This window comes from Lepisosteus oculatus, chromosome 1 (genome assembly GCF_040954835.1).
Source record: "Lepisosteus oculatus isolate fLepOcu1 chromosome 1, fLepOcu1.hap2, whole genome shotgun sequence".
Classification (NCBI taxonomy): Eukaryota; Metazoa; Chordata; class Actinopteri; order Semionotiformes; family Lepisosteidae; genus Lepisosteus; species Lepisosteus oculatus.
This window is the reverse complement of record NC_090696.1, coordinates 74,593,785-74,616,151: the sequence shown is the minus strand read 5'-3', so window position 1 is coordinate 74,616,151 and position 22,367 is coordinate 74,593,785. Positions and strand designations below refer to the sequence as shown.

General features: G+C 35.1%; 1 long non-coding RNA gene across 1 annotated transcript in view; it reads right to left on the bottom strand.

The window, feature by feature from the left end:
* Positions 1–8,477: 8,477 nt before the first annotated feature.
* Positions 8,478–22,367, bottom strand: part of LOC138241367 (uncharacterized) — a 371,513-nt gene continuing 357,623 nt past the window's right edge. Inside the window, exon 4 of the long non-coding RNA XR_011190588.1 lies at positions 8,478–8,606. This is a non-coding gene — a long non-coding RNA (uncharacterized lncRNA). The remainder of the gene's footprint in view (positions 8,607–22,367) is intronic.

Genomic DNA, 22,367 nt, shown 5'->3' with positions numbered 1-22,367 from the left:
CTTTCATATGCTTGAGTTCATGACTGCGTACAGCATGTAGTTTTATTTAAATGTTTTCCTTCATTTCTTCTTGCATGTTGGTTGCTAATTTACAGTATATATCCATTCAAGAAGAAACACATACTGTATGTAATAAGCTTCCGAATGACTCAAAAAAGCCCAGTTGCACAAACGTACTGTAAGTTACTTGGAATAAAAGCACCAACCTTATAGATAAAGGAAAATTGAGAGATTTTCACCAAGTCTCCAAGCAGGTTTTAGTAGGCTCCTCACTGTGACATGCCAGGGGTGGAGACGACTGTGTCAAGCTAGAGCCAAACAGCTTCATTGGTTTCAGACCATCTGTAGGACAAGTGCTTGAGGAGATGACAACCACTGGGTGCCAGGTCAGGGCTGTGAGGTGCAGTAGACGGTCCAGTACCTTCCCTTTGTAACTCTGCAAACACTCACAGTTGTGGCTGACATTGTGGGGCTTTATTGCCAAAAACTGACAAATGCACCAGAGAGAGCCTTCAGAACATCTGTGAGTTGCTTGTGCACCCGAGCAGCCCATGGACAATACTTTGTGTGGCACCAGGGACATTATAACCTTCTACACTACAAACACTGTCATCTGTGGAGGAGGTGCCTGAATCTCCTGCTGTTACCAAAAGCATTACATCACAGCCGCACCTGTTTTCAAGATAGGACATGGGGTTCACAGGCTCCAGTGGATTAATGATGGACTGCAGCAGGTGTTGTGCTCTATATCCACTGTAGTGGAATCACACTGTGCACCTTGGTGTCGGAAACTGTTTGCACAAGGCCAACAATCTTTAAACTGAAACTTGGAACTACCACCGACAGGTGGTGGACTCATGGACAAAGCAGATGACGGTGCTACAGCACTCTATGTATTCAGACTCACCCAGATCACTTTCTTCTAAGCTAGAGTTCAGTCTTATTAACACCAATTCTTTTGAAATACTCACAGATACAGTACAAACAATATGAAGAAGAGCCGGCAGTGAATTATAAGAAGTCAATTCACTGGGCTCTGCTCGTTCAGAAAAGGCAAAACATTATTTTGTTTTCTCAAAAAAAAATTGGGATTTCTCTCCTGCAGAAAAAATGTACTGTACAATATTTCTTCTGGCTGGCTTGACTACAAACCTCTGAATCTGGGTTCTATCCAGGTCATATCCCTATATAGAAATCCCAATAAACCCAATAAACAAAAACAAGCATTAACCCACATTGGAAAATAATTTATTACACTGTGAAGCCTTTCTTATGTTTTCTCTTAAATAGAACAACATGTTGTGTTCATGAATTTCTTCCACTTTGCAAACACAATATGAAAACCCCTCTGCAGTTTTGTGAACTGAGGCTGATATTGCAGTACTTCTATTCTGTTTTTTTTCTCATAGAATGACTCCATCTATTTTTCATAAAGATAAATATTTTGAGAATATGAACTGAATTTTATTTGTTATAGATTCCCGTTAAACAGTTTTTAATTGCATACCATACCTTGGCTTTGAATTAGAACTGCTATTGAACTCGACATGCTACATGAAACCAAAGAAGGAAAGGAAATAAAACATTATCCACAGATGCCTAAGTTGTCAGGCCCTCTGTTGAGAACAGGACAGAGAACTCCCACTGAGACAGCCCAGTCCTGCAGGCACCAGGTCAATCACAGAGTGAGATGCTGGTCTTGCAAAACACTGAAAGGCTCCCAGTTGGCTATTTTAGCATGTACCCACAGGGTTTGGTGAGCTCAGTGATACTGGTGGCTCCTGCCCATATTCCATATTGGACTCATTGAAGACATGAACTAGACATTTCCAGGTTGCAGGGCTAATCCATTCACATGATCAATATGACCTTTTTATCTACAAACAATTCCTTTGGCTCAAGGGTTTCCTGTTTCCTTTTCTTCCAAAAGCAAACTACATTTTCTTGCATTAAATTATACATGTCATGATACTGTTTCCTTTCATAGCTTGAAACTAAGAATTATTTAAGATTTTCTTCTTAATTCTTGTCATAGAAAATAGTGGTTGACAATGATATCTCATACTCATGTTTTTTCAACTAATTAATTAATCCGTGTGGTCATGTGGACAGCTTAGACATAGTACTACTGTATACTGCTATCATTGTTAATGTGGAATTCTCACATAATACAGTAAATAAAAGAATAACATGTATGCATTAAAATAAATAAATAAAAATATTCAATTTTCTCGTGTGTCATCTTACATTGCCAATTGAACAGGAAGGGTCTGTCAGTGACAACTTGAAAATAATGTTCTTGACAAATCATCAGATTGATTCAAAAATCATTTAAAGGCTTTTCAGCTTAAATGCTACTGAAAGAAATGTAAGAAAAGGGCATCACATTTAAGGAGTTATTTTTTCTGCATTGAGGCTGTGGACTCAAAAAATCCAGTAAAGAAAGCTAGTACTGACTGTAAATGCATACACAATAAACTGAGTGCACTAGTGAGGCACTATTTATCAAAATTTCAGGTCTTAAATTAAAAGGTCGCTATCCTCTACCTCTTTTAGATTTCCCAAAATGTGTAATCTGCCTTTCCAACAACTCATCCTATTCTATTTTTTACAAGGTTTTTCTGTGTATGTTACTCTAAAATCTTATAGATTATTAACAATAATATACATGGCCTTTAGTAAATTTACTACTAAACACACAAATTAATATAGTACATGCAGCGTAACTGATTATAGTTCATCATTATTACATCAATACTAATGAATATTTCTATAACTAATAATAATCTTAATATCACAATCAGTGCTTTTGAGCATCTTACATGTTAAAAACATTTAGGACAGGAGAACTACACAGAACTACAGAGCATACTGGATTAAATATTACACCTATCTAAGCTTGCATTAAACACCCCAGATTCATATTTTCTATATGCACATTTTCTGCAAAGCACATCTAAAATGGCATACAGTTTATTTCAACACTTTTAAATTCTATTTCATTCTTAGTTATGAGGAATAAAGGAGTGTGTACCTGTGGTGAATAGTTAATAAATAGTATAAAGCACTATATGTGGCAAAAGGCATAGGGTCTATGGTAAAGCAAAGAGCAAAAACAGCCTTTTTCCTACCAAACTTTTATTAGAAGCTGGAAGGAAGAGGATCTCATTAATAATGACTTTAAAGCCTCTAAGTGGCTGGGTTAGGCAGAACATCTAGGCTCTGCGGAGCCCCACACAAATGTTATTACTAATCTCTGCTTTTCCTGTCAGCCATTCGTAAGGGGTCACAGGGTGTAAGTGCCATCAAATATATATACTATCCTACTGGGAATGACTTTCTTTCCCTTTTAGCTAACCCACCATCCATAATTTGCACTGATTCTGAAATATGAAATTCAAGATACTTCGATACTTCTGTGCTGTGGAACCGTGATTAAAGGTATTTATGGCATTGAATCTTGCTTTTTTTCTTTAGAATGAATATGTCCACAGAAATGAGCACTCTCAAATAAAAATAACAACTTTGTATCGCATGACATTGAACAGTTTTTTGCCAAAGCAATCAAAAATCAGTATTTATGCAAAATATTACATTTTTTGCTTTTTAATTACATAAAATATCCTTTATGAAATCTTAGCAGTTTCTCTCACAGTTAAACTCCTTTGTGACCTTTTATTTAATAAATGTGGATCGTTTTAGCATTAACAAATTAATTTTGTCCACATGCGTCTTGTCCTATAGGCACTCATATCTTTGATGTTGATGGTCCTCAAAATATTTTTGCCACACAGTATTATCTGCACAGCATTCCCTTGGGCTGATCCTTATTGGCTAAATGTCACATATTTTCCTTGGTAGCCAAAGCAAACAGAGTCAGCCTCAATGTGGAAATATGATGTCAACATTTCGCCATCTAATCGGATCGATTTTTCCAAGAAAAGCAGATGTTAACAAAAGACACAGTATATAGTAACAAAGCAAGCAGGCGCCAAGAAATAAGGTGCAGGATACATTTTTCTAAAATGTAAGTACACGTTTGTACTAGCTGAAGTTTTACATGAAGACTATTTTCATGTCTCCTATTGTCTGATTAAGGAGATCACAAAGTTTATTTGTTATTGTACAACTTTGTATGACTCTACTTAAATTATTATTGTTATTTTAATTAACAAAGAACAAAAAGCTGTCTGATTTATTCTTCAATTCAGGTTTTAAGAGAATTTTCTGTGGACATAACTGTGAGTGAACATCAACTTTAAAAACATCTGACAGTCATGGGTCTGTTGTCTATCAATAGAAACAAAAGACTCCGTAATGATGAGTTTTTAATTAAATGAAGCCCTCTTTTTCCACGTGTAAGTTAACTTCTAATAAATGACAGCAATTTCACTAATTTGCTTTTTAATATTTGCATAACCATGATACATTAACATCTCTTCATAAATCAATATCATTTTGGAAAGCAGATCAGCATGATTATTTAATAACAAAATGCCTATAACAACCTTTTGAAATACCAAAATCAATGCTGTGTGGCGATTACTTCATTAGTACAGACATAATCATTAACAAATTGTTGGAACCTCTATCCTGACTCCAGTACTTCATACTTTTCTCATGTCTCATATAAAAAAAAGATTAAATGACAAATATTTCTCTTTATGTTGTGCTTTTCAGAAAAGCAATCAACTTGGATAGAAATTATAAAAAAAACAATTGTTTGTTAAAAAAAGAAGTAATTAGCTTAATCAGCATTAGCTTTGACTCCTCTTTTCATTTAAAACGTGTTTGTATTTCTGGAAATATTATCAATTTGAATTCTTGAATGTTGTATTTAAACTCATCCACCGATATACAACTGTAATTGTGAAAGAAAGACAACTAGTGCTTATCACTTTTTGCTTTCATCTGCTGAAGGAGACCCAGTTCTGTCTTTGGGGATGTGGAACAGCATTTCTTTCTATGAAGACTTTTAAACCATGGAGACCCATCTGTTGAATTTCATCAAGAACAATGGGAAAGAGTCATTATGTCTCTCTGTCTCTTACGCTTACATTTCATTTTTGTGACTAGACTCCACCAGATCATGTGGCTTTTTACACATGGTAAATATACAGTATGAAGATTGATTACGTTGTGTATTAAGGTTTAGACTTAAAGTCGGAAATTGTACTTCCCCTCCCACCTCCCCAAAGAAAACCTGTAAAACAAAATAATTTGCAACATTTTCATTCAGCCTGAGTTCTTTCTCTTTCTTACCAATTATCTAACTTTTTGATATCATATTCATTAGCATCTGTGTGAAATTTGGTTGTTTTACTAAGTCTAAAAGCAATGAATAAGCAAATACACTGCAATTTAAAGAACGTTTTAGAGAAATCCCAGAAATACCCTAGAAACTCTTAAAGCCATGAAGTAAATGTAATATTTATTGAAAAATGACTTGTAAAATTTCAGATTTATTCAGTGATACACAAAGTAACTTAAATTCTTTTGAAAGGGCTGTAGATACATTTAGCTTAACAATTTTCATACAATTGCATGTGTCCCATTTACTATGTAAATAATTTATTGAATTAAGTCTTAATCATTTCACATATAAAAACTCTCTAAATGACTCTAAGGTAAGAGACACTCTCTGTAACATTGCATAGAGCTATTTTAATTTCCTATTTAGTGTTTTTCTAGGATATATCAAAATTTCAGACAGTTTGCATGTGAGGAAAGTGGATCTACCAAGAATTCAGTGGGGAAAGTCAACACTCCAAGCACTGAAGCTGAGGAGCAAATATTGTACAGTATATAACAGAAAATGAAGGAAAATATTTATAGGAAAATGTGATTTTTTAGTACAAGGGGAGGAGTAAATAAGGTAATTAATACCTAACACATCTTCAAAAGCTAGATGATAAGGCCTTTCTAAATCTAATTTTACAAAACAGCAAAGCCGCTTTTTCTGTACCTATCCCCAGAGGGCATGTATTTAATTTTGCTTCTCCTTTAAAATCTCTCAGTGGAGTTTATGAAAAATAATCTTGATATTAAGCTTTAAGGATTCCATAGGGGTCTCCATTTGAAATGAATTAATAACTACAAAAAGAAAATTCCACAGACAGAGTAAAGTATTCATAAACCAAAAGGCTAAAAGCCAAATAATCCTATTTCTGTACTTCATGTCAAAATAAAATTGTCCCTCTGTTGGGATTTATAGATCATTGAGACAGAAAATGACCTCTGGATCACATTGAGGTACAGATAGCTCAGCTTTGCAATTTAATAGTTATAGGTATATTCTTTTCATATATATGTACAGTAAATTGAGGAGTAATTTATTTCTACTATATGTTAGAATCACCAATTAATTTTCTTGTTTTTCCCTTTTTTGCTAAATTTTCTAATCTTCATCTATAGGGGCAAAGGCCTTTGAGAGGCTGACAAGCCACATGTTCAGCTGAAGATGCCTTTGTGACCTATGACCCCCAGTGGAGCTCAAGTAATTGTGTGCTGTTGCCAGGTGCCCCACGTGTCAGCTACAAACATACTGTACATTAGTCGGACCTGTGCAGACTGAGCTCTAAAAAACAGGGCTGTGCCTTTCATAGGAGGCTCCAGAAGCTGTCTTCAAAGATGTAATAATGGCTTAAAAACAAGATTATTAAAAGGTTTTTTTTTTGGTTTCTTCATTTTCCCTTTTTGTTTATACAGTATATATATTTTACTGTAAAAACAAAGAAAATACAGGGGTGTTTACCACAGGTGGAACTTGGTAAGTATGAACAAAAATATATGCATATGGTTGATCAGAAGGATTAACAAATTGAAAGAAAAACAATTTGAAGAAAGTATTAAGTCTGACATGCCCGTGACATCAATTCCTTCACCTAATGTAGGTACCACAAAAATATTCTGACAGAAGACATAAATTCTACATTATACATAATCTTTTCATAGATTAAAAAAGCATCCTTATCAAAGCTCTACTTGTTTTTGTTTTTTTTAGAAGTGGTTGCCATAGTAGGAAAAAATCACTGCTTGGCAGATGATATTGACCTCCTGAAAGGAACTGAATAATAATTAAATAAACTGGCATGCAGCCTAGTATCATCAGCCGCAAGGTATGTTCTGAAAATTGGTCCAGAAAAGATTGTCAACAACAAATACCGCAGGGACTTTCAAATAAAAATAATAAAAAAAAACAGAAGAAAGAGCACCCTTTTAGTATCTTGGATCAATCTTAACAACAGATGGCAAAACAATGAGTGAAGGTACTACAAGGATAGCTGAAGCAGCTGTACAGTACGTCTTTCAAAACTGAAAAATGGTGTTTGAGGAAACAAGGGATCAAGTTTGCTCTTTTTCGCACTAAAAAAGTTTACTGCATTTTAAAGAACACTGGGCATTTCTTTAAAAAATGCAAAGAATGGGAAAAATGGTGATCTGCATGCATGAATCCTGGTGTAATACTGGAAACACACTGTTTATACATACTGCACCGTACCTGTCGCCGGTATTGGAGTTCTAGAGATCTAATGGCCAGCACACCAATATGGTTCTACAGCAACAGCTTTAATAGTAGTTATAAAAATAAGGTCCATAACCCTCGGACTGAATTTGACATGACTTTTATGCAAATCCCATTGTGCACACAGGACAAAATAATACACAACAGATACAATATTACCTCAGGCCCCCTTAGTGCTATAATGAATTGGGTCAATATAGAGCTGGCTCTCAAATACAGTCCTGTACTCATAATGACATGCTAAAAACCATCTCAGCAGTGGGAGGGAGTAAAAAGAAGGCTATGATAGGTCAGTGATGGAGATACTCATGGTCTGATAGCTAGAAATATGTAGAAAGCAGTTATGAAGTAACTTTAAAAAAAAAAAAACTTTTTTAGATGCACGATATTATGTTTAGTGTTCCATATAAGGGAATTATCAACACGTACAACACTGAGCAACCTCTCGCACTGTTAAAGACTGCAGGAAAGAAACTCCCTTTACCATCAAGACCAAAAGTACAAACTACATATAGATGAGTTCAGAAAAGACTACATTTAGAAAAACTAGAAACATCTTTGCAGCGGGTAGATTCAAATACCATTTGGCTTTAAAGCATGCAGAAATTGTGTGATGGGCTTTTCATTTCTTATTGATTTTAGTTAATCAGTGCCTTAACTTTACAGATGAAAACTGAGGTAATGAATATACAGTAGGCTCTAACATAGAAACCCACAGTATATATCTTTGAAGGCCTAAAAGCCATTACTGTGTAATGAAAGGGAAACCAGTTTGATGCAGCATATGAATTTCTAAACATTTAAAGATATGTCCATCTGTTAACTTACATACTGTATATCCCGTAGTTAAAATAATTTTGTATAGAAGGAAAGCAATATGTTTCTAAGAGGGAATTGTGTTTTTTTTAAAAAGCATCGTTACAGTATATACAGGTGCAGTACTTACCAGTCAGATATTCTCTGGACACCAATAAAGGACAGTTTTCAATAAACTATTTTTATCTTCTTGGAAATACATCAGGAAATCTTCAGTTCAGTAATTTCATGTACTATTCAGTTATTCCACAATTGGACCTGAGGGCTGAAAATGAAATTGAAATGAGTCATACAGAAAGTAAAACATAATGAAAAAATAATTAAAACTGAATAAAAAAGTATTAGGTAGAATGAGGTAAAGCACATGACATCTGGTCCTGATCTGTCCCTCATTTAAAAAAATGGTTTGCAGCCAACAGATTCTTATTTTCTAAACTGTTTCAGCAGCATCACATAAAGAACATGGTAAAATAGAGAGAAAATCAACAGTACAGTTGCTGTTCTTGTCTTCACTGAATAAGCAGATATCTGGGAATCACTGTTTTCTGAATCATCTTCAGTAAAGTCAAACTGATATCGCATTTGGCTTACATGAAGCCATGCAGAACAGATAAAAAAGCAAGAATTGTGAACATTTTTATGGGCTGTTCCAGCATTTTCAACAACTGTGCTGCACACACAGCACTTTTGCATTTTTGCCTGCTCTTAGATAATGGTCCAGATCATTTACCTTATTAAGATTTTATGTTCTTATACACATTTTCAATGACTAGATGTTGTTTTAGACAGCTTAAAACTATGAATTTGCATGCGTCTGCAGGATTTACTGCAAATTGGCTTTGTTGAATTGTGGTATGATACGTCTTGCCCCATCTTCAATCGTCTTCAGGCTTCAGAGAGACATAATCTGTCTCATGCTGCAAGCCAATTCGGAGTGTTTCTACAATTTTTATAAATTATCTGTAAACAAATGTATAAAAAAGAAAACAAGAATACAGAAACATAAATCTACTCATATGGCAGATACTTTGGTAATGATAATCTTTAAACAATGCTGAATTGGGTTCAGATCAAAAGATCTGAAAGGGCCATCAAATGTCTGACATCTAAATATTTAGTGGAAATCAGCCAATATTTCTGACATTGTTGTCATGCTTGGCCAGATTGCAACTCTTTGCATCATTTCGTTAACTTCACTGAAGCAGCTAATGTTTGAAAAAAAGAAAGAAAATACATGGGAGCAGTATTCTTTCATATTTTAAATATTTTGTCTGAAGTTCTGCAATAAAAACATATCACATAGTGCGATGTAAAAAGAATAACTGCACATTTGGTGTCAAAGATAGGAATTTAATTTTGTGCCTCACACACAATAAAAAGCTTATCTCTACCAAAAGCAGAACAGTGAACTGTATAAGTAGACCAACAAGCAATTATATGAAAAGTATGTCTATGTGTCTTCATCTTTATGACGAAAACTGTTGAGAGCCGCAATATAGATAAAACAACTGTTGTAAAAATAGCCTTTAAGAAGCACTGTTATATAGCTGCTAGCTATTTTATATGAGAGTCTGCTGAACTGCTTTCATTTAAATGTTGCTACCACAATCAGTGCCTGAATAAAGCTGGTAGGAAATATAGCAGGGCTCCATGCTGCTCAAAGTGTCAGTAATGAGGATTTTTATAGTCTCTGAAAGTACACTTCACATGGATGTGTCTTAATTAGGCTGTGTTTTGGGGCCTTTAAGATAGTTATGGATTTGAGCTTATACAGAAAGGTGTTCCTGCTCTTGCATATGTGTTTGAGCTGCTGTTAAACGGGAGGAGAACATAGCAATACAAAATGATCTTCAGGATTTTATTGAGTAGGAACATGTTAACCATTTATTGTAATGGTAATACCCATCTCCCAATATCTAGCCTCTCAGCATGATAAAACAGAATGATAACATGCTGAAGCCTGCTAAGGACTGACTAATCTTCCTGTTTCTTGATTATGCTGAGAGAATTAAATACTGTACACTACTCAAGACCATCATGGACAAATCTGTGAATCATGCACGTAAGGATACGAGTTGTGTGTCTACAGTTGATTGTTATTTAATTTATATTTCTCCAAGTATCCCTCACATTTTATTTGGATCTGTTTTATTTTTTTATAAACCAAAGAGCACTGTTGGACTCACTATGGATTCATTCAGCCTTGGCACTTTGCTGGCTTGTTCAACTTGCTCAGCTTTAAAGCCAAGACTTATATTAACAAGTGTGCAATTAGCTGAACTTATTGCTGTTTTTCGAACTTTATTCTCAATGCAAAGCAGCTGCAGTTACAATATATATGGCTAGTAAATACAATTTACATCTGGTTCGCAATTCCCTGAATCAGCACCTTTCGTGACATTTAAAGCATGAATCATTTGAAAGTGTTACTAATCATTAGTTGGCAATCTACTGCCATCTATCCAATCTTTCTCCATCTCCACAAAAATTAAAGTATTGTAGGTAAATGTTCTGTTGCTTGATTTTGTTCCGTTTTTTACAAAAAAACTGTGCACAGCATTATGTACAGTGCATGTTATAAGATAAAATATGAAGTTACTGAACAGTCAAAGGGCTTTGTTTGCAATCTTGTTCCACCAGTTTTTACGGTTACTGTGTAAGAATAATTTAGCTTTCCGTCATTCTTGATGCTTAACCTCTCAGCAGATCAATAGATTGTGATACATAATAATGATAAACAATATAAAAAAAAGTCCTGTTAGCAAATTTAGGTATTTATAAAATCTCTTTAGAGATGGGCTTTAATCTCTCATGTATGTTCAATTAGTCCAAACAAGATGCAACTGAACTGATCTTCAGTAATAAATTATGGATAATTGCTTTGTTGGGGCTGTTTTCTTTTCAACAACCTATTTATATCTCTCATTTTATAATATGGCAGAACAAGACAGCGCATTGTGAATTACACTAGAGCTTCTTTTTAACTATATTATTCACTTGGTGCTAAAATGATGGTGCTAATACATAACTAGAGCTCTTTCTTAATATTTTAAGCCTGTGCAGAAAATTTTTCATTTTGTCACAGTTTTCTGTTTTTGTTAAGCGTTATTATTGTACCTTCATCTGCAATAAGGAGGGAAGAAATAGCACAGGTTTTTATGATTGCTAGTTTGAGAAAGTCAGAGTGGTATTTTTCATCCTTTTTAGAATGCCAGTCATTGTTCATCAACAGTAGATGTGCACTAAAACTAAGCTTTGATATACTGTAGCTGCCAATAGCAATATCCAAAACCAATGCTTTCTGGAGACTTCATAATAAAGCCCCTGTTAAATGATGGCGGCCATCAGGTAACGTATAGTATTTAGAGTTTAGTTTGGCTAGCTAAAGGTTTCACTTTAATCCCATGTAGTATACAGTATACTGTAATTAGAAGAAGTAGCAATATCATTATATTTTATACAATTACGTTTAATGGATAAGACACTGAAGAACAGCTTACTTTCCAAGTTCAATAGATCTTTGTTTTTATTTTTTTTCATCACAGTGTTTTCACAGGCAGTGTCTCTTTTTCATTATTGGTTTACATACTGTATGAAGGAAGACAAAGAAAAGATTTGAACAGTTCAGCAGCACTTCTGAAATGATAGATGGTCAAAAAGAAAGTGCCATCCAATCTTTTCATATCCATCTCAAGTTTTTTAAAAAGTGAACGTTTTATGCCACTAAACAAAGTTATGGGACTTTTCTAAAGGCATTACTGACACATTATTAAAAAAATAGTAGATGTTTTATAAGTGCATATTATACTGTATGTTTTTGTAGATTTTTACTGTATCTCCACGTTCAATGCTGTCTATTTTGCATTAGACCATGTGATTGAGTTGCATAACTATCTCAACTTCAACTGCTGTTCAGTTTCTCCACTACTATAGAAAAATAAATCACTGTACAGTAGAGGTGATACACAATTAACAGATACATTTATGGATGGGAAATCATTCCTGTTAGTTATAAAGTAAATTCTTGAATACTGTAAGCAGACATAATTAACTGTAGAGGTTTAAGCAGAGAGCTGCATCAAATTAACAAGATGTGACACCCGAAGGAGACTGAGTGTTGTGTTTTTTTGCAGCCTGCGTGCTGACACAATTCCACTCCTGAAGCTACTGTATAAAGCAAAATATGTCTTCACTCAACAAGTTTGAGGATATGAATTCAGAGAGGGGAGCTACCTCAGCGTGAGAATGCAAAGGAAAAGTCAGAGGTTAATTCCACGCAGGGAGTTAAACGAAGGAAAAATGCCAGTGGTCTCCTTCAGCCTCCTTCGGGTGTGTGAAGAAGACATGTTTACACACAAGTAGGCTCTGAAACGTCTTTTTTTGATGTTCGCAATTAAAAAACTAACCTCCACGTGTTCTTATAATGAAGATTGTTGTTTAGGTAGCACCCAAGAAGGCACTGTAGCAACAGTGACTGAAACATTGTATGATGTTGGGATTGATTCTACGTATTGAAATATTCCAAGAATATGGATTTAGCAAAGCGATTCAAATAAACTCAGTCTTTTGTGAAATATGTGCAAGGACTAAAAAAAACCAACATTTCACTCGGAGCTAAAGGTAAAAATAAAATTTCTGTCTGGCAGAAAGACATTACTGCAAGAAAATAAGCAGAAATAAGCATCATCAAAAGAAGATTTTTTTTCAAAAGATTCACATCTAAAGCTTTTCAGAGTGAAACTGCGGGGTCTGAGGCAGTATTCAAATCAAAGATGCCTCAATCTTAGGAACATTACAAAAGTTATAGAAATAATTTCTCACCTCATTGACCACTTCCATGTCTCTCGGCATGTAACTGAATAGCAATATCTTTTAGGTTCATAAGTACAATTTTTTTTTAACCATAGAGTAATTCTTTAGCATCCAATATACATTTATAAAGTATAAAACTGCATATTTAAAAGCTGTTGAGAATTTAAAAGATTGCAGTCACTTTAATTTTCTTCCATTTTTATATATTTTATTTCAGTTTTTTATTGTCTGAAATAGGAAAGACAGGCTTCTTAATGTTGAAAAACAGTTTCTGTAGTTTACCAGCACATTTTCATGGTTTTATTTGCTTTCATATTATTGTATATTTTGAGCTTTTTAAAGAACACAAGTAGAACTATCCCTTATTGTTGCCATGGGTATTCTTAACAAAAAAGCTTTTAAATGACACATTTTAAGGGGACAATATGCTAAAGAAACAGTTAATTTGGATTCACTATATACTTTCTTCTTTTCACTTTCTTACCTACAATCATTAAACAATTCATTTTTAGTGGCCAAGTAAACAGCATAACAAGTTAACAGTGTAGCAAGTAAACAGTTATGTTGTCTTGAATATGGTACAAATCACAAGTGAGTACACAGTTACTGTAGATTTACATCATTGTATAAGAATCTGTGCAATGTGATTATGATGTGAATTGTTATAGGTGCCACACTTAATTATTTGTCATGATCTATATTCTACAAACAAGTATTGAATTACAGTATTTCATAATACATTTCAGATAAGCCTGAAAATAATAATAATAATAATTATAATAATAATAACTACACTTTATAGCGCTTTTCTGAACACCCCACTCAAAGCACTTTGCAGGTAATGGGGACTCCCCTCCACCACCACCAGTGTCCAGTCCCAACTGGATGACATATTATCCTTATATGTCCATATTTTTATAGAAGTTCAGTGTTCTCAAAAATTAGTACAATAATTTTAAACATGTTGCCTTTTATCAGATAATGAAAACGAATCCAAGAAATACTACTGAGTACATTTTAAACCAGAAGTTTGGATGCTCCACATTGTTTTAAACAAATATATCTGATTTAAATGGCATTTTTGCTTTTTGGGATTTAGCATTTAATTCTAAGAGGGAAGAAAAATAATCAAATACTTCAGAAACAAAATACTTTACATGTCTTTTAAAGGATCAAGGATACACTAGAGGTGCTGATCTATATGCTTCATCATAATGAAGTTTGAAATGGTTTTATTTTACCATAATTAATCTAGCATGAGTGAAATAATTAGTAGATCTGAGCCCTCAATACAACAGCTTGTCATATATAATCCAATCACTTAAAGTAAAAAAGGCAAATACAGTATATGGTTAACAAAAACATATTGATGGTCTAAAAAGACTCACAGAGTCAATTATGAGGGTTTGAGGAAAGTCCGAACATGCAGCACAGACTGAAGAGAAGAAATGCAGGCAGTACAAGTATAATAGGGCTCATGGTGTGTAATGAGCATCTTATAGTGATCTCCCTCCCCTGGGTCTCTCAAGAATGTCTCTTGGCAGAGTGGGTTTAATGCTTGTTTGGGCTCTGCTGCTCTGGTGTTCAGAGATGTGTCTGTGACAGCGGTTTGAATCCAGGGTCTGACCACACAGCTACACAAGTGCTAGTACTGTACATCAACAGTAACAAAGAGCAACTCATGTCAGAAGTCCTGACAAACAGAATCTCATTAAATTTTAAGTAATGGAATTCTGATTAGTGGCACCTGCCAACTATAAGAGTACTCTGTGTCATTGCATGTATGGAATACCACAATATACTATATGCTACAGAGCAATTTAAAGGATAAGTCCAGTATCTGGTTTTGCTGTCAAGATAGTACTGCAAATAAAGATGACTAGTATCCAATCACTGATGAGGTCCCTATGACACATGTTTGTGAAGGTGGGGGATTAAGGTCCTGCTAACACATCAAAAAAAGCACCGTAAAGCCATCTGTGAAAAGTCTGTTCAAAACCCTTACCTTGCATCACATACCGAATTTCCATCTGAAATTGGATAACATTTGGGAAAGGTCACCAGAATCTCTCAGCTTGAATCTGGCTACCCTCAACAGAGGCTGTGACTCTTCTGTACCCCTCATTATGCTCAAGGAGTGCTGCAGTGGATGTCTGAAGCCTAGGCACAACTTAATGCTAAATAACAATTTCACATTGTTCTTGTCCCAGTGCCTATGACAATACGTACTGCGTGGGAATGTGCAGTGTTGATGTATTTTATCACCAATGTTTCAATGATCATACCGAATTACAGAGGAATTGATTTAATTGATTTCTGTTTAAACAGACTGAATTCTTCTAACATTTCAGGAGCAGGTGGATGACATTTTCTATTGATGTTTATAATCACAATAAAGACTCTATAACCAATGTTCCTTGCAGCCCTAGATTCTTAAAGGATAGACTGCCTGAATACAATAGACATCATAACATAATTATACTATTGTTAAAGTAGGGAACTGCTACTGTATATTTAGGATATTATTTCAGTAGTAGTTTCAGGCTGTTTATGGAGGTTGTGGTCTTATTAGAGTTATAAAAACTCTAGATATTGAAACTTTTCACCTTTTAATAAAACATAGCATTATTTGATGTGTTTCATCTACCACGAAAAACAGTTTTCACCCTTTGATATTTATAGATATTCGTATATTACCACACAGTATTGCCCACAGCATTTGGCTTCAGATAGTTTAATGTACTGTAGGTTGTAAAATAACTCATAGGATAATTTGCATAAACTTAATAACCAAATAATATTAACTTCTACACCTACATGCTTTGAAAACAAAGATAGTTTATTAAAGCTAACTTCTTTGTGTTATAGTCTGTATTTAATCTGAGATCTGAGTTACACTGTCATAAACAGTGTCCCTGCTATTTAATATAAGATTATTTCTAAAACGCATGTCACCAAGTTCCAAAGTTCTGAAACAATATATGTTCATGCAGTTTGATATTTAGAATTCATATTATATATTATTTTTCAAGCTAAGTACAAAAATTGTTGTAGCAGAAAAAACACCCATCTCTCAAAAGTCAAAAAGGACTTGAGGACAAAATAATGTCTTGAACAAAGTGAAGCTTTATTGACAATTACAGATTTCAGTAGAGGTTTATTTACGTCTTCTTCCACTTACGTGCCTTAGGGACTCAACTTACTTATATTATTTTTGTTTGTCTTTTATTTAAAGCTTTAAATAAGGGGAAGAGGGGAAATATTAAACAAGACCCTTATACTAGAGTTTTATTAAAAACTGTTCTTGAGATTGTTTATGGCTTTGAGGCCACTCACGTAATAAATCAGATTCCCAACAAGAACATTTCTACAATATTATGTGCGGCATAATTTTAATCTTTCTCTTTTATAATAAATAAAAATGCACAAATAATATATATGATATTATTTATTATATGTAAGTGGAATAATATACACGAATACTCACTGACATCTTTAATTAAATATTCACAGTGGGGAGAAATATATTTTCATGTTACAATTTGCAAGTATTCAGAAAACACTCAAATATTGCACATCAATGGTGTGTATCTAACAGATACGTAATGCTAGTCTAAGAGTATCTATACTGTATATGCAGTTTAATGAGCTTTTCATTTTCAAGGCACTCGATACTGCATCACCAATACAATTCCGAAGCCTCAGTTGCAACAAATCATCATACTTGCTTCAAATCAGAGAAGACAACAAGAGGTTTTCTGACAAAGGTTAAAGAAGGTATTTTCATAGCGTTAAGTCTAATCTTATGTTAATAATGGACATATATTTCTACATTATACTCCCCCTTAGTTAAGAACAGAACTGGTTATAGTTTACAATGTGAATTATACACGTAATCACTGGAATATAACCTTATTACACACTTATGGCCACTTGCATTAGTCCACTATGTCCGTAGAGCTCCATGAAAACAGCAGAGGCTCTCTAAGTGTCAGTCCGTGGCTTAATCAATGTTTATGCATGATGCATCTTTGAATAGCAAACACTTGCTGCCTGGGAGCTGAACATTGTTTTCAGCAGTTCATCCGCTCTCATTTCTAAGACCACAGCGCACAGTGTTGCAAATCGCATTTAGTGCAAATTATCTACTGGCGTTTCATGACGAGAGAAGAAGTGTGATTAATGAAAAGTGACAAACATAGATTACTTTGCCATCCAGCCTCCTTGGTGAATATGTCACCCCATTGAACCAAAGCTTGACCTTTTGTTTGCTTTAACAAGGTCAAAGCAAATGCTAAGTGCTGTGCATATTGGCAGGCACAGATTTTGGTGTCACTTAATGTTGCAGGGGGACAGCCTGCTTTAAAATGGACTTATTAACACCTACAGTATATAGGTTACAATAAAAGGTTGTATACATTAAAACTTCCCTTCTAGTCATGGAATTCAAAAAAATAATAATGTGGGAATGGCTGCAAACAAGGGTAGTTTTACTAACAAATGGATCAGATGAGCCAAATCGTCTCCTTTTGTTTGTAATCTTGAAGATTCTATGGCTCACCCATTTCTTCAAGGAATGTTGGCTTCAGCCATTTTGAATCAGTTCTCATAGAATTCCCTATTCAAGAACTAAAAGGTTTAGTTCCTTTAGTCTATCAGTGTAGAACACCTTTAAGACCCAGAATGTCTGCTCTTCCCTGGACTGATTCCAAAACAGCAATATATTTTTGTAACGCGGTGATCAATATTGTATACAATAGTCTAAATGAAGCCTTACTAGTGCATATCCAATTTTTAACGTAACAACTCCTGATTTACATTTGATACTTTTGACTACAGTATCCCAAAACTCTGTATGCCCTTTTATTGCTTCCCAACATTTTCTATAAGATGTAAACACAATAAACACTTCTAGGAAAGAACATCAGTATGGGGTAAGTTCTTTAAGTGCACAACCAAATCTGTTTTGATTATTTGGATTCTGATTAAAAATTGTGCATTAATGAAGCATGAACAGACTAATTGGTGCTGTCATCAAGGCAGCAGGAGACAAAGTACTTGACATTTGGAACAAGTTATGAAAGATGACATCAGTCTCGTGTTGATGATAAAATTGTCCGGGACATCTCTGAAAAAATTGTAATGTCATTCCTGACAAGGTGCTGCAAAATGGATTTATAATAATATGGATTAGGCAGGTTATTGGTGAACAGAGTGAAGCTTCAAACTGGGTAGATAACACCTGTTATCCTAGACAGAATGTTTCAAGGTAGAGACTATTTAAAGCCGGCAGGCAGAATTGGGGCTGGAGATTCTCAGAGCTGAGAAATTTTAGCTTGACATTTGACAAAATTACCCACAAAAATAAAGAAAAAACACATTTTAAAATCATGTTATGTTCATACTGTAGTTGTTATTTTTTTAGATGCCAACTCTGTTCTAAATACCATCAAAGAGTTACTAAACAATTTTCCCTGAAACTTTAAATATCTTCACTGCAGTACTACAGCAACTATTTAACCTGATTGACGATTATGTGCTCTTGTGGATTACTGCACGCTCCAAGCTCATATTCGGATGCAATTGAAAATGTAGGTCAGTAGTCTAGATGAAGGCAGCCTTGCCGTTGGAAATCTACTGCTCATTACACACTGAGTAACACTGACTGCTCAAACCTGCTCTTCATTGACTCCTGAAGAAAAACTTCATCTGTAGCTCTGGAGTTTCTTTTTCAACGTTGAAAACTACTCCGCTGTTGACCTGAGTGTGTGAGCATGCTACAGTAAGCATGTGCAACATGGAGGGCCTAGTCCCTGTTTTTTAAATTAACCCGGACGTTTGTTCGTATGATTAGCAATTTGGACGAAGTGTCATTCTATGTAGAAGCTACAGTATGTGCAGCTCCAGTACTTCATGTATGGGTGTGACTAAATAAAATGTTCTAAGAGGTTCATTAATGTCATATCTGGCAGGAAAAGAAGCCATGCAACCATCCCTCTGTGGTCTCAATAATGCCTGGCAATAATATATTAGTGAGACGGCCTTTTTGAATCATACTTTATGAAAAAAAAGAATTTAGGCTTAATGCCAGACTGCTGCTGCCGAGAACTGATTTACTAATTTGGATTTTCTAGTTCAGTCGTTTCTTCCTCACACATTAGAGTAATTGGTACATAATTTCAGTTAACAGGAGTGCTCTGTTGTGTATAAACTGGACGTTGAAAATTCCCCCGTGTACAATTGGAATATTAATCTCAGCAATTATATTTTCCTCATTAAGAAAGTTCTCCAGATAGTTATTTCCTTTTAATATTTCATCGTTCTATTTTGTTGATACTATTAAACTATCAACGTATTTTGCTCAAATGCAAAAATTTGCTACATTCCCCATGTTACAGTTTAATGTATAATCCAACTCCTTAAATTGAGAATTACGTTTTTTTATCCAACCTTTATGTTCATTAAAGAAGTCTTTTTTTGAAAAAAGTACATACAATAAAAATGAATCTCTCCCAGAAAATAAAAAATATATATTTTGTTCAGTTCATTCTAAGCATTGTGTTATGATATCAAACTGGAGGATAAAATTGCTCTCCAAAATAAATGTTTTAATCAAATACATAACTCACAAGCTAAATTATGGGGATCCAGTATGTAGAACCTAAATTATGATTTTTGGCACAGTGAGAGTAAAAGGAAGCAACCTCAGTTTTGAAATACTGAAGTAAAATTAAAAGGGAAATTACTGAGAGGAAGGGGAAAAAAACTGGAGCATTGACTACATAAACTGGTTTCAGGTAATTCTGTAAGCATGTAATATTGTATTGTGTAGCTTTTCTATAAAAACACCATAGCCAGGTTTGTATTTTCTTTGTACTCCCAAATAATTTTAGATTCTAATATCTGAAAACATTGGTGAACCACACAGAATGCATTAACCACTCTTAACCATGGAATCCAACTGGCAGATGCTACTCAGCTACTGAGCCCTACAGAGATTAACTTAATTCAAATGGCTTCCAAATGCTTTAAGAGAGTGTCTGCTGAGCTCAGTTGTCCAAATCACAAAGAACTTTTTGTTCTATTCATGAAAAAGCGATGAAAGCTGAAATACACAGCAGACTATCTATCTCTGACAGAGCCCCTAAGAAGAGTCAGAGAAACCCAGGGTTTAGGGAACTCCTTAACCCGCATTGTCCTAGTCGGTGATGAGAGTGAAGTACCCTGTTGGACCCACACCTTAGGGGAGAGAACACTCATGCCGGAAACAAAATTGAACCACTGCTGCATTTTTACTTTGTACTATCTACATTTTATTTTGTGTTGTTTCAACTGTAGCATGAAGAGCCCCATAGTTCAAAGACCACCGATTTAAATCTGTGCTATATCTTTACTGACAGGTTTGCCTGTATCGATAACTGGTTCACAAGTGACCATGTAATCTTTGGCTGTGTTTGAAGCTATGAAAAACATCAGCAGCAGTATACATTAGCAGGCAATGTTTTCTCTTGGCTAGATTTTTTCTTTGTAAAAATGCTTCACAGACATATTGCAACTTGAAAAACTTGAAGTGGTCAATCTCAGTGGCTTTTGTTTGTCTACCATCAGTCAACGAACAGTTACCAATCAAATTCTGCATTAGCCCTCCATCCAAAGTCTTCTGTTAGCTGCTGGAGGTGTGGATGCTGATTGTGAGGAGAAGGATGAGAGTCCATATTCTGGAGGATGAGCTTGTATTATCACCATCTTCCCTGTAGTGAGGCTTAATAATTACCTAGCCAGCAGATTACACAAAGAAAATAAACTTAAATTTATAGGGAAAACACTTCTGTAATAAACAATGATAGTTTGCTGTTGTTTGTGTTTTCTCCTTCACAATATGCTACTGCAATTCAGGTTGAAGTTTACTTTCTCTCTGTTTCTCATATCAGAACTACTTAATAATACATTTATGGCATCAAGAGACTGTAGAGACTGTAGATGATGACTGTAGAGAGGTATTGTACAAGTACAAGGGTGAACAGACTATAAGATGATAGTTTTTCATAGAAAATAGATATATGAATATTTAATGGCCTGTGTACAGTATTTACCAGCACATTTTATGTTCAGATAATAATGCCAGGGAAAATGGATCAGTTTTAACGAATGCACCATTTACATTGTTATTTTTAAAAATATGCATCAGGAATGCATCATTATATATTACGTTAAAACCAAATCATGATTTGACTCTCCAATGTTTTGATGCTCTATCACTGCACTGATATAGTTTTTTGCTGTGCAACAGATTATAAATGTGTTCAAATTTGGCTTTGCAAACAAACAATAACCATGAGTAAAAAGTATTAACTTCAGTTTTGTTTTACCGTAGATATTCTGCAGTTGAAAGACGGTGATCCTGTCTCTACTTAAAATGAATTTCAGAAGGTATCTGTAACATTCCAGTTTCACATTTATACTCAAACAAACTTTTATTTATCCTAGTTATGTCACTGTTTTATTAAAGTGGGTGAAATTCATTTGTTCTTTTTATGATTGCTACCCTGCCACTTTTTAATCTCGTGACTCGTGTCCGTCTGAGCTTCTGTCTTTCGCCTCACAATCTCTGCTACAGTACATACAGTACAGTATCTACTGTGGCATTACGTGGAGGGGGGGCGTGTCCCGTGTGGAGGCGGAGCCCTGGATTAAAAGAGATGCGTTGCCCTAGCAACCACAGCTGCCCTGGCTAATTAAGGACGAGCCGCGGGCTGTGGGGCCCTTAAGACACACAGAGCCTCTTGCCCAGAGGGAAGAGCAAACCTCCGCAAGGGGAGGACCTTCCAGCGAGTCCCGGGGTGGGTTGTGAAGACAGCGTTATGGCACCGTTTTCGCTTCTTTTCATTTTCTTTTTTTTTTCCCGTCTGCTGTGTATCTTTTCTTTCCGTGTGATTCCCGCTAAACGGAGATAATCCAGACTGGTGGTTCTTTGTTTTCCCTCCGGGCTGGACCCCGCTAAAATAGGGACAGTCCAGCCTGGACGCCGCTGTGTAAAGTGGAGCATTTTTCTTTTTCCTTTTTGCTTTTAGACTTTTTTTGAGCTTTTTCTTTTTTTTTCCGCGATTTTTACTTCCGCTCGCCTCTTCTCCGCCCACTCCCGCCGTTGTTACAGTACTTAACCGCCATCAATTCTTATGACGTAATAAAGAGAATGACACAACCATGACCTTAT